The sequence below is a fragment of the Protopterus annectens genome, chromosome 15.part0 (genome assembly GCF_019279795.1).
Source record: "Protopterus annectens isolate FY-2018-M chromosome 15.part0, PAN1.0, whole genome shotgun sequence".
Classification (NCBI taxonomy): Eukaryota; Metazoa; Chordata; order Ceratodontiformes; family Protopteridae; genus Protopterus; species Protopterus annectens.
This window is the reverse complement of record NC_056749.1, coordinates 755,880,020-755,893,237: the sequence shown is the minus strand read 5'-3', so window position 1 is coordinate 755,893,237 and position 13,218 is coordinate 755,880,020. Positions and strand designations below refer to the sequence as shown.

The 13,218-nt window shown below is 38.7% G+C and overlaps 1 protein-coding gene across 1 annotated transcript in view; it reads left to right on the top strand.

Annotated features, from left to right (window-relative positions):
* Window positions 1-13,218, top strand: part of LOC122790048 (gamma-aminobutyric acid receptor subunit gamma-4-like) — a 3,058,882-nt gene that overhangs the window by 1,738,828 nt on the left and 1,306,836 nt on the right. The window lies entirely within an intron of this gene.

Below are 13,218 nucleotides of genomic sequence, written 5' to 3'. Positions count from 1 at the left end.
AAGAGGGCAAGTGGATTGTGAAATTACAGGCAAATAAGTTTGGACTCAATGAAAGGCTTTCCATCAAGCCTTTCTTAGCTTCCAGACCCTTAAATCATTAGAATTACTCATTTATTTATTTATTTTATTTTATTTTATTTTATTATTATTATTCATTCACTACCACTATCTCTTTATGTTTTTATCACAATGCATTCTGATCTATTCATGTGCCTAATGTCTGTAATGTTTTTAGTACAGGATGTCAACAACATATGATTTTAAATAATACTTTTTTCTATGAATGTTTGTCCCTTTAAATTAAATTAAATTAATTATGACATCATGTGATCATGTGTTTAAAAGGAGCTAGTTTTACTTGGTTTTTATGTCTGAAGAAGCGTTGGGTGTCAACGCGAAAGCGCTAACTTTTATGACTTGCTGCAGCTCCTGTTTGTTTGGAATAAACGAAGCTTTCTCTCAATAGACTGTCATTTGGAGTTATTTGCTGACAAGTTTGTATTTCAGCTGATGGTGCACTCTTTATTTTCTTTTTGTATATGACAGCTGGATGAGAGTTGTATGCCTGCAGTTGGAAGAAGCAGTGAAAACTGCATGATTAATAAGACTAATGGTGATGAAGATCATACTGTTGTAACAGTTGCCAGAGAAGATTTTACAAAATTAGAAGTTGGAGAGTCTTTACATCTGGTCATAAATTATATACTTTTAACTCAAACCCCATTACCTCTACCCCTACCCTACCATGGCCCCTGTACTACTTCCATTCAACATATTGCTGACCTACTCCATAATACCACCATTGCTTATACCTTACTTACTAACTGCATATGAACAACCAGTCATTCATGGTTTTCACTCCCCAAGAAGCCATACTGTCACACTGCCTGAACCTAATAAGCTAGAACATCTATTTACTCCCCCCTTAACTATCCAATCAAACACCTCATAAATACTATTAGAAATTGTTACATCAGCCCAAAAACTAAAAAAATACCAAACCCTTCTTTATAAGATTCTGAAATTAATCATTAAATATCAAAGTAATCTCTTCAGGGTTGGGGACATCCACCCAAACCTAGGTCCATCCTCTACCAATAACTCTACCATCAATACTACCTCATCCCCTATAAACCATACGCTAAACAGACCTTTTAACTCATTCCAGGTGAGCCATCTAAACATCAGAAGCATAAATAATAAAGTTAACACCTCCATGCCCTACTAGATCACCTTTCTCCTGATGTTTTTTGTCTCACTGAAACCTGGCTCAAACCAAGTACCTTAGATAGTGAGGTCATACCACAAGGTTACAGTATATTTTGACATGCCCGTACTGCTAAAAAGGGAGGGGGGTAGCTATTCTTTACAAATCCATGCTAGAAATGACCATTGACAGCCATCAACCCATCCAAAATACTAATGCTGAAATCATTACTACTAAACTACACATCAATAAAAGCAAAAGTATATATATTATCTGTGTCTGACATACTAAAGTGGCTATCAAATAATTATCCCCAAGAAACCATTGTACTCGGAGATTTTAATATAGACTGGTACTCATGCTCCTCTGAACCCCCCTTCCCCACTTCCTACATTGACCTTTATGGTTTCTCACAAGTCATATCCTCCCCCACCAGGATCACTAAACCTAACAATAATGAAACTATATTAGATTGGATACTTATTAACAATCACCCACTCATGTATAAAGCCGGAACCTTGCCCAATGACATAAGTGATCACCATCTCACCTATATCATCAGGTAAAAGGCTGAAATCCACAAACAACCCACCTATAAAACAATCAGACTCTAAAGATTTTAACCTTAAGAATTTCCAGATAGTCCTTAAACTTTGCAACTGGTCAGTTCTAAAGCATCTCCCACTAGAAGAAGCTGTAAAATAGTTTAACACTAAATTCTTATCCATCCTAGACAACCTCGCTCCAGCTCGTAAATGGCTTACAGCTGCAACTAGGCAAAAATCTTACTAAAAATAAAGCTTGGGCCACTTGGCGTACCTCAAAAAACCTCACTGATCAACTCCATTATAGACAATTAAGGAATGACACAAAAAAATCTGTCACTACCGACAAAAATAACTACTACCACAACCTACAACCAAAAAAAAAAAAAAACAGAACAAACCAAATAAATTCTGGGCAACTCTAAACACACTGCTCCATCCAGGACAATCTACCACCCATGTCCCCTCAACTTACAATTCTCCAGCAGAGGTAGCCAACTCCTTCAATAGCTTATTTACAGAAACTATCCAAAACCTAGCCAATAACTTATTCCCCAGTCCACTAAATCCCTCTGCCTCTACACCCATTACCCAAACTACCTTCAAATTTCGACCAGTCTCAACTTCATTTATCCTTACTCTACTTAGAAAACTAAAACCAACTACCCTTGCCACAGATCTCCTACCAGCAGACTACCTAAACAAAAGCAGCTGATGCTGTAGCCTACCCTATATCCATTATGATCAACCAATCCATATCTGAAGCTACCATTCCCACTAACTGGAAAGTATCCCATATCATTCCAATCCACAAGGGAGGCAGTTGCACTGACATCTCAAACTACAGACCCATAGCAATACTCTCTCCTATAGCCAAAATCCTGGAAAAATGTATCCAAAAACAACTCCTAGCCTATCTTCTTGATAACAGTCACCTCTCAAACTCTCAACATGGCTTCAGACCAAACCACAGTATCACCACTGCCCTACTGTCCTTCACCAATGCCATAAAGCACAACCGTAATAGCAATAAACTCTCCTCAGCCATCTTACTAGATCTTTCCAAAGCTTTTGACATGGTAAACCACCAACTTCTCATGCAAACCCTAGAAATAAGCTCCCTAGTCACCCATGCTATACAATGGTTTAAGTTATATCTGGGAGGTAGACAACAGGCATTCCTGTGGAAAAAACAACCTATCTACCCGCTTACCTATAACACTTGGAGTCCCCAAGGATCCATCTTAGGGCCCCTCTTATTTTCCATTTTCATTAATGACTTGTATAAAGTAATACCAGACACTATCTGTATCCAATACTCGGATGACTCAGCCCTGATTTGTTCTGCCACAACCCCAGAATAACTACAGACACTATCTCAAAACACATTTACCATGAATGAAAATTGGCTCCTCTATCGCCGTCTAATATTAAACCCCAAAAAAAGCCAAACTGCTGCTGTTCTCCCCATCTCGTAAGACCTCCTCTCTAACCTTCTCCATTACATCTAACAATGGCACTATTATCTCACCAGACCCCTCAATCAAATTACTAGGAGTCATAGTCAACAACAACCTAAAATTTGATCTGCATATCGACCACACCATCAAAACAGTAAATATAAAACTTGGCTCTCTACATAGAATCAAACTTTTCTTAACTCCCCTTACCAGAGCTGTTCTTGCTCGCACTCATCTCCTAAACACACTTCTCTATGCCTCCCCCATTCACCAACCTGAATAAAACCTTCCTGAACAAGCTCACAACCTGCTATAATCACTTTGCCAGATTTGCTACTGCCTCTGTCTATAGGACCCATCATTGCCACAACCTCAAACTACTAAGCTGGCTTGAACTACCTAACCTTCTACTAACTAACCAGCTAATAATCACCCACAAGATTCTCTATCAGCCCGAATAGACACCCGATCTTAAAACACTCACCCCCTACCATAACCTTAAAACTGTCCGATCCTCTAAAAAAATGTTAGCTTTCACCTTCAAAGCAAACAACTTAGCTGGGGAAGCTCTGTTTATGAACTCAGTTGGTAAAGGCTGGAACTCTCTCCCTACAGAACTAACCTTACAACCCTGTCCAACCCAATTTAAAAAGAACCTTACTCATAGGTTCATAGGTAGGTACTAGGCCATCTGCCCGAAGGCATTTATAAGCCTAGACAGAATGTGTTCACTTTCGCCACCCTCCTTAGATTAGTTCCCTGAGTCTCTGTCCAGCAGAGCCACTGAAGTGATCCCCGGGGTAAACTTTCTGTTTCCCATCCACTCGTCAAGTTTCTTTTGAAGAGTGTTAGCGAGGAGCTCTGCCTAATGTAGACTGGGATCTTGTTCCAAAAGCATGGGAAGTCTCTGGGACAGGAATCTATCCTTCCAGCACGTCCTATTTATTGTTGTGGTGTGGTTTAGATCCCTAGAGCGTGTGGCTCGAGGGGATAAGGTTTTCTTTAGGTGGAGCATGTGCATCTATTCTGGGTTGGACATGGCCTTGTATATCAGACAGAGATCACCTCTGAGTAGGCAGTATGCAACTGAGTACAGCTGGAGTTTCTTCAGTCGAGCTGCATAGGGCATCTGTTTGAGGCCAGTGATCCTCTTGGTGAGGTACTTCTGTGGTCTTTCCATCTGTTGCAGGTGTCTTGTAAGGTACATCCCAAATGGGGCATTGTACTCTATGATGGGTCTGATGAGTAGAGGGGCACAATGACCTCTTTTGATCTGGATGTGAACACTTTTGTGAGTAGGTGGGCCATGTAGAAGGATTTTCTAACCACTTTGGCAATGTGATTATAAAGGTGAGATTACTGTCTACTTGGGTCCCCAGATCCCTTATTACGTCTTCCATATTTAGGGGACTACCACCTATGTAGTAGTTTGTGGGTACTTTGCTTTTTCCAAAGGGGATGACTATGCACTTTTTGGCATTTAGCTTGAAGCCATGATTTTGACACCAGGTATCCGTCACAGTGAGACCCTTTTGAAGGATGTCTGTGTCAGCCGGAGAGTCCATTATAGCCCCTAGTTTGCCGTAGTCTGCAAACTTGGTCAGCCATAGTCCTCCTATGCTTGCCTGTACCTCTGAGAAGTATATGCCGAACAGGAGGGATCCTAGGACTGAACCCTAGGGAACGCCACTTGTAAATGGTTTAGAGTCGGACCTAGCTCCCGCAACTCTCACCATGTGGGTTTTGTCCATGAGCCAGTTGGCAACCGATCTTGTGACATAGGGGTTTATGTTCAGGCTGGTGAGCTTATCTATAATACCAGAATGGGGAATGGTGTCGAAGGCCTTAGCGAGGTCTAGGTAGTCTGTCTGTACCACCTTTCCCTCATCTATAGCCTTGGTAACTGTCTCAAAGAAGACCACCAGGTTTAGGAGGCATGACCTGCCCTTAACAAAGCCGAACTGGGTAGGGTCCAGTGTTTGTATATTCCCAAAGTCTCTGTTAATGTGTTCCATAGCCTTGCAGACCAAGCTATTCAGGCTTATAGGGCGATAGTTCCCGGGGTCTGTTGTGGCTCCACCTTTGTGGAGTGGAATAACCGTTGCTGTGTGCCACTCTATGGGTATGTAGCCTGTGGAGAGGCTGAGTTTGAACAGTGTGTTTAGGTGAGGGGTTAGTTCGTCTTTGAGCTCTTGTAGGTTGCAGCCTGGGACACTGTCCGGTCCCATTGATGCTGTGTTTTTGGTTTTGGAGAGGGATGTATTAACCTGAGTGTCTGTAATTTCAGGGACTCTGCATTCTTCTGGTATGGTTTTGCGCCCTTTTGGGGGTGAGAGAGGGGTGAAGTTTGCACTGAACCTGTCTGCCCGGATGTTGGCGATATCAGTCAGTTCAGTGTATTTTGTGCCATTCTGCACTAACTCTGAGCAGATCTGAGCATTGCCACTTAGATTCTTGACATAGCTAAAGAATGCTTTGTTGTTATCTTTGGAGTCCTTGGCAATTTTTCTTTCAAAGCTCGCCTTGGATGATTTTATGAGGGATTGTAGTTTCTTGCTGATACTGATCAGGGATGTCTTCCCTTCTTGGGATTTTACTCTTGTCTGTGCTAGCTTCCTCCTTCTATTGTATAGCTTGTTTATGGCAGGAGTCCACCAGACTGGTTCCATTTTCTTGGAGGAGTGAGTCTTGGTTTTGCTTGGGAAAGCACGATCCATGCATTCTTGTAGGTGCCTGTAGAATGCATTAGTAAAGGATTTTGCAGCTTGGACAGTGTTATCCTTCAGCATGGGGGCTTTGAAACTTTCCACCTCGGTCTTAAGTAACATGAAGTTTGCTTATGAAAATTTTTACATGGTGGTTTTCTTGTCCGGGGGTGGCGGCGGAATGTGGATATCCAAAGTGATTTGTTTATGGTCAGATCTAACCAGCGAGGGGTTGACCTCAGGTCTGGAGCACTGGTCGCCCATGTTGGTGATGACCAGGTGCAATATATTGTCACCTCTGGTGGGAGCATTGACCAGTTGAACCAGGGCTTTTGAGTTTATAAATTCTAGGAAATGTTGGGCAAGGGAGTTAGTACTTGAGCAGTTCTCCCAGTTAATGTTTGGGTAATTGAAATCACCCAATATTAGGGTGTTTGGTAGGACCTTTATGTTTCCCATTGTTTCCAGAAACATGGAATGGGAGTCCTAGGACATGGTGGGTGATCTGTAGCAAGCTACAATTTGAATTGCAGTTTTGCCCGTTGTTAGTTACACGTGGATGATTTCTAAAGCATTGTGCTGTGGCACTAACCAGGAGGTGTGAGTATCCTTGATGAATATGGATACGCCCCGCCTTTTGTATTTTGTTTTGGGTTCTGTGGCCGAAATGTATGGTATGAGTTGTAGCCTGGTAGTGCTGGGGTGCTCTCTGGAGCCTTAAACCAGGTTTCTGTTACTGCACATATATCAATTTTCTCCATACTGAGGACTGCCTTGAGTGCGTGCATTTTGAGGTTTAGACTTCTGGCACTGAGTAGCATTACCCTCAGTTTTTTGTTACTTGTGCTATTTACAGTGGTGGGTTTGTCTTTTAAGCCTTGCCTAAGAAAGGCACTATGGGGGTGGCAAGAACCTTGGCCAGTATTCGAAAGCCTAAGGGTGACAGGTGCAAGCTGTCTCTAATGAAGCAGCGTGGCTTGTCAAGCATGTTATCACAGGCAGACAGACACTGGATCTCCTTTGAATGACAGCAGAAACTTAGCCAATTGTTGAAATCGAGAATGTATTCTTTATACCGTGGTATCATTCTTGCTGAGGGCAGGATGCTACTCAGGGTCAGGGTCATACCATCCTGGCTACGTGATCAGAGAGCTCTTCCATGTCTCTTTTCATGTAGTCCAGGGAGGTATGGCTCAGGTCATTCACACCAACATGGACAATGACATATTTGTACTTTTTATGGAGTGACCTGAGTGCTTGTGTTATGTGGCGGATCCTGGCACCCGACAGGCATCTAACAGTAACTTCTCCTTATTCAGCCTAGTGAGTGGGATGTCAGTGTGCCTGACTATAGAGTCACCTATTAGTAGTATGTTGGGTATGTTATTTTGCCTTAAGGGCTGTGATTGCATGGCACACTGGTTTTGTGAAGTATGTGTTTCATGGTTTGTGTTGAGGGGTGGAGGTTGCTTGGATTTTTGCTTTGGAGGTCTCTCTTGGTTTTGCAGATTTTTATTTAGAGCCTCCGAGTATGTTTTCATGTATTTATGTGTGTTTTTTGCCAGTGCTGGTTTAATGGGTCTATGTGAGACTGGTGGTGTGATGCACATTTTTTTATTTCCCTTCTCCTCTAGACTGCCTGATCCAGTCTTGGGTTGAGAGAGCTTAGCCTCCAGATTGGCTGCATAATTGCATCTCTCGCATGTAGAAGTGTTTGATGGTAGGAGGAGGGGGTTGTCTGTGTACATGAGGCAGTTGTATAGCTCTGTACTTGCTCTACCCCTGACTAATTCCCCACACTTTACTACTGTTCACCCAACTAGGGTCTCTTAGCAGTGTCTCTGAATCCTACCTATATTACTGTGCACTGCCATGTGATTAAGTGAAATCTAGAACGTATATCATGTAACCCAATTATATATGCACCTCTTGATTGTTGGCCTGGGAACTTCGAAAATGACCATCAAATACATTGTATAACCTCTATTCTTGAATTACTCTTATAATGGAATGGTTTCATTATGTAATTATGTAAAAATGTATCTGGTTTCATTATGTAATTGTGTAAAAATTTATCTGGATTGTATTTCTCTATTGTATTTTACAGTGTATTATGTTGTGTGTCTTATGTCTACTGTATGGAGCTTTTCTCCCCGGGCCTCCATGAAAAATGGGCCTATATCCAGTCGGACCTTCCCGGTTAACAAATGTAAAATAAAAAAAAATAAATAAATTACTGATAGATAATTTCAAACTGAAATCTAATCCAATGAACAGCAACTTAATAACAGACTATATGGAAGGAAAACAGTTACTATATAAAACTTATTAAAATTATGCAGTAGTGAAAAACCTGCAAAAGAAATGTGATACATTTTGAAAGAGTGTTTGAATGCAAAAAGTGAATTAATAAATAAAAATATCACCTTTCTTGCACAAAAGGTCAGGAGGATATATTTCTATAAGAACAAGATACCTGATTAAGGTGATGTTCAAAAAATATAAGATGTGGAAAGGAGATCAAACTAAAACTGAAATAGACATGGTGGACAAGCAAACCGAATATGAGATAAAATCAAGAAAAAATTGAAGAAAATGTATATAAAAATATTGAGTAAAATAAGAACCATTTTGTAGCTATGTAAGAGTAAAGGCATTATTCTTAAATACAAGAGATTATAGATATACTTACAAAATCTTATTCAAAGCAGTTTGGCTCTACAAATGCAATATAAATTACCCTATCAAAATCCTGGTAGCTTCAGATTCTGAAATTAAATTAGCATGGTGGGGAGTGTCGGGGGACAGAATTAGTAATAATGACCTGAAAACACTTCTGCATCACCTTTTTATCTTTTTATATTTAATTCATTAGGTCATTCATGTATGGCGAGATTCATCAAGATTAGAGACATGCATTTGTTAAACCTATTTTTAAGGAAAAGGAAATAGGATAAACCATAGTCATACAAATCTATAAGTTTAGCTTCCTGTTGTGGAAAAATCATGACGAGGTTACTGTGGATTAATTATTGTCAAAATTTGAAAAGTTGAGAAGTGAAACCATATATAAGCTTCTATTAGTTGAAATTAGATCTATAACCACCTGTAACATAATGCTCTATAAGAATATAACAGCTATAAATGAAAATTGTGCGGTAATGTAATTTATATAGCCTTCACATTAGCATTTGATAGGGTCATACACAACACACCGATCAATAAATTAGAACGACTGGGTATCAACAACGAGAGTATCCCGCTGGTCTCTGTTCTAGGCCCATACTTGGGTAGTATCATTCAGATCTATCTTTTTAATCTGAAATGCTCTACAAAGCTGTAGCATGTCTGCAAAAGAATATAACACAATTGACCACATGGACACAGGAAGTTAATATGCTGATACATACATGAAAAACTAAGCACATGAGATTTGAGAGACATAGACTGAAAGGTGAATATTTAATAAAACACTCAGTGATTGAAAATGTAGTTTCATTTAGCAACCTGGGTAAATGGGTAGAGCCAGCTTTAAGTTGTTCTACTCATATTAACTAACTGGTTAATGAAAGTCTTAGAACTATAGGTTGCATAAAAGGATTTATAAAGTCTAAAAAATTGAAGGATGAAATAATTTTATGTCAATTACATTAGACCCAAATTTGAGTATGGATTAAAAATATGTAAACCTTGTAAGAAAACAGCCATGAGTAAACTGGTAAGTGGACAGTGGAAATATACCAAGGGCATCCATGGATGTAAAAATTTAAATTATTATTAAAAACTAAACTATTTGAATGTGTACAGTGTCTCATATAGGCATTCAGAAGGAGATCTTATTCAGGTATATAAATCATTTAGATACAACTATCTCTGGAATGTTTGCGGTTATCAAAAAGTAGTACAGAATCATCAGACAACCTGTGTAGAAGATCGAAATAAAGTTAAGAAAAGCCTCTAATTGGAAAACCATAGGCCAAGACCCAGTACCTAACTTTTGTCTAAAAGTATTAATCTTTGCACAAAGATTTAGCCATGAGCAAGAACTATTTATTTGTGCACCCCAAACAGACACCAACCTGTCTAACAAGAGGAAAAACCATGCTCCTACTTAAGAGTGAACCTGCAAGCTACCCTAAAAATTATAGACCAATAAGGTGCCTTCCGAAAACGTATAAACTATACAGGGAATTTATGCTGACAGAGTTTATAATCATTTAGAAGAAAACTCAATTATGGCAGTAGAACAAAGGGGCAATAAAAGAAAGTCATATGGAGCAAAGGATCATTTGTTGTTAAATAAAGTCATCGTGGAGAACTATAAAAAGGGAAAGAATCTAAGTATGGCATGGATTGACTATAAAAAAGCATTTGATAGTATTCAATATTCATGGAAAAAAGAATGCTTAAAAGTGTATAAGATGCATCCTACACTGATTTACTACATTACAGTGACCATGAAACAGTGGCAGACCACTTTGCAATTAAGCCATAATAAAGGACAAATTATTATCCCAGGGATAAAAATTCAAAGGGGGATATTCCAGGGTGACTCTGTCACTGATGCTATTCTGCCTTGCCCTAAATCCATTAAGCTGTCTACTTAACAGCTTAGGAATGGCTATAATTTGGCTCCTAGAAAGCAACAAAGTGTAAAGACTTCTCATATTCTCTTTGTTGATGATTTAAAAGTTTATAGATCAGATGAGGAACTGAAAGCACAACCGCAAGTTGTCAAAACTTTTTCAGAAGATATAAGAATGTCATTTGGTCTTGATAAATGTGCAAAAGCAGCCTTTAAAGCATGAAAACTGCAGCACCAGGAAAACATCAGTTCGGGACAAGAATGTGATATAAAAGAACTTGATCAAGAAGGAGTGTATACATATTTGGGAATTGATGAAGAATCAACAATAAAACATGAACAAATGCAAATAAAACTTAGTAAGGAATATTTCAGGAGACCTAAATTAATCATGAAAACAGCACTGACATCTAGGAACAAAATCCAAGCTATAAACCCATTTGCTCTTCCTGTCCTAACTCACAGTTTTGGAGTGATTGGCCCCAAAACATGTTGGATAGATTAGATAGGAAAACAAGAGGAATGCTTCATGCTCACCAAATTATTTATAAAAATCAGTGCATACGAAGATTCCCCATTCTGAAGGAGGGATGGGCCTTTTGAAATTGATTACATGTATAGATCTGCAATTGTGGGACTCCACTTTTATTTGCTGACCTCACAAGACCCTAATGTAGTGAAAGTTTTGAAACACGAGGAGAATAAATTAAAATGACTTCTCTGCTTAATCTAGCAGAAGCATATCGGCATCAAGCAGGAATGGAAAGCAAACCAGAAGTAAATAAAAATCAGGAAGCAACTGAATGTGCCAAAAAACAAAAGAAAGATAATAAGGTGAAGGACTAGATGAGAAAATTAGAAATGTGGAAAAAACATAAATATAGTTGCAAGCATAGAAAATTTCTGGAAGAGACTCATGTTGATCAGGAATGAAGGCAGGAATGGTTAAGGAGAGGCAAATTTAAACCAAGGGATGAAAGGTTAATATTGGCAGCACAAGATAGTGGGCTACATACACATTGATTTACAAAGTCCTTTGAACATGTGGGAGAAACAGATAGATATAGGTTTTGCAAATCAGAATTGGAAACAGCTACACACCTCATTTCTGGTTGTGACATACTAATGGTAGAAGGACTGTATACTGAAAGGTATAATAATGTGGCAAGACTGTTTCACTCGGGATTGTACAATCATTATGGTACTGAAGTGGCTGAAAAACATTGGAAACATGAGCCACAAAGCATCATAGAAAATGATGAATTCTCCATCACATGGGATCATCCATTACCCACAGTTCAAAAGATAGACATTAGAAAACTGGATATAGTGGTCCAAGAAATGAAGACGAGTAGCACTGATCACTGAAATCACCACACCCAGTGACTACAGTATCCTGCGGACAGAGACACAAAGTAATAAAATATCAGGATTTTAAGCAGAAAAGAGAGCAATGTGGAAGAAAGATATCCATATAGCTCTTATAGCAGTAGAAGCAACGTGTCTTATAAAAAACAGTCTACAATCATATTTAGATATTCTACCACCATATGTAACTCCATATGAAATGCAGAAGGAGTAATTACTAGGCACATTATGGGTGCTGCGAAGAGTGCTTTTGGCTGACATCAAAGAGTGAAACAATACTTATTTCATAAACTTTAATCATACTTTGACTTAGGAACGGGGTCCATTCCCATCATGGTATTAGAAGCCCAAAAGATTTGGAGAAATTAAAAAATATATATATTATATATTATATAGGAATGAGAAATGTATTACTTGCTTCTTAGAGGGACTAGATGATTCATGGAATAGACTGCTGAATTACATTAAAGGAAGCACTAGTTTAGATATTTTTAAGAACAGCCTAGACACATGATAAGAATAACTGTTTTGGTATATTTGCAGGCCAGGAGGGCATTGTTGACCATGCCTGAAATGTTTCTTTGTATATATGTATCATCCACATAAGACAGATGTACTAGTATCTAAATTTCCTTTGCCATTTGCCAATTGCCAATGTTCTTACATTTTTGATTTAAATATTTGAATAACTGCATTCATTACCAAGACAAAAATGCGCTTAACTTATTCAATCCAGAGCAGCTCTGAAAAAGCTGCCCACTTAATTTCCCCATAGGAACAACAGTGCAGCCTGAGGTCATTTTCAGAAAATCCATTTCTAATACCATACAGAAAACAAATACTTAGTACAAAAACAGGAACCACGTAGTTACGACCGCTTAAATAAAACACAAGAAAAAAACCCACTGTGGAAACCAAGAACGTAGCGGCTCGAACTTCAAATAAATAATAATCAAATTTATTTAAAAACAATTCAAACAAGGTTAAGCGCTTTCATCTATATTGCTAGACTTCATCAGAACACTAAAAACACTAATTTAAAAGTTTATATACTATATTCTAACCAATGGCATTCAATAATTGAATTTCAGACAAACCTCCACATTACATCATTTCCCCTTCATGAATATGTGAACACACAAACACTTACATATATCACATCTTAGCTTCAATTATTGGTTTGATAGATATATTATCATTAATACCTGGTACAGTGGTGGCATTTAACAGTATTTGCCATCTCACCTCCTTCTCACTCAATAATGCCTTCATATTCCCCCCTCTATGGTGTGGGAATAATACTTCCAATATGGCAACGTAAACGCATTACATCCAGGATTATCTCTAA